Source organism: Trypanosoma theileri (genome assembly GCF_002087225.1).
Source record: "Trypanosoma theileri isolate Edinburgh chromosome Unknown TM35_Tth_23_V1, whole genome shotgun sequence".
Lineage (NCBI taxonomy): Eukaryota > Euglenozoa > Kinetoplastea > Trypanosomatida > Trypanosomatidae > Trypanosoma > Trypanosoma theileri.
The window spans coordinates 254861-255883 of NW_021639865.1; positions in this window are offsets into that span (position 1 = coordinate 254861).

Sequence of the window (1023 nt, forward strand, 5' to 3'; positions counted from 1 at the left end):
AAAAAAAAAAAAAAAAAAAATTGAAGGCTATAATTAAAACAAGTCTTTGTAGTGGGAGAATCCCTTTTTGGGTTCTCTGCGAAGTCACATAGAAACTGGAGAATTCGTTTTCTTTTTATTTTTATTTTTGTAATCATTGTTTGTTGTGAACAGATAATTGAACAAGGTATTTGTAAAAAGGTTTTTAGATTCAGAGGTGTAAAGTAAGGAGGAGACTCGTGGTAACAAAAGAAATGACTGTCTGCATTGCATATATATATATATATATATATATATATATATATATATATTTTTTTAAAAAAAAAAAAAAAAAAAAAAACCTTTTTATTATTATGTGTTTTTGTTTTTTTCTATTTTTCACTGGACGTTTTTTTTTTTCTTTTTTTTTTTTAATTTTCGTTGTGTTTTCAGTTGTTTTCCGTTTACGGCAAGAGTGGGATGTCACGTGTATTGTGTATTTGCTCTTTACTTTTTGCTACTATTACTACTACTATGATTGATGTTACTGTTGCTATTGCTATTGATGCTGCTGCTCCTGTTCTTAATATTATTTGTACGGTTTCTTTTTTTTTTTTTTTTTCGTTGTTGTTGTCTCTTTGCCTGTGTACGTATTGGTGGTGTGGGGGAAAAAATACTATTTTTTTTTTCTTTTCTTTAATGTCTTTCTTGTATAGACTATGTTTTTTTTTTTTTGTGTTTCTTTCATTTTCTCTGATGTTCTCTCTCTCTTTTTTTTTTCCTTTTTTCTCTTTATTTCATTCAATCAATTCTTCTTTTTTTTTCTTCTGTTCTGTCTTCATAAAAGAAGAAGAGTAAATAGTTGACGTTATTACAAGAAATTTACTGGAAAAGTGCCAAATCTCGTTTCTTGTGGCGTCTCTCTCACTCTCTCTTGTATACTCTCACACGTATACACTCCCACACTTGCACAGGCAAACACGTAAAAACAAGAAGAGAGATTTGGGGAGACAAATAGTAAAAAGAAACGGAGGAAAAGAAACAAGAAAAGAAAAAAAAAAAAAA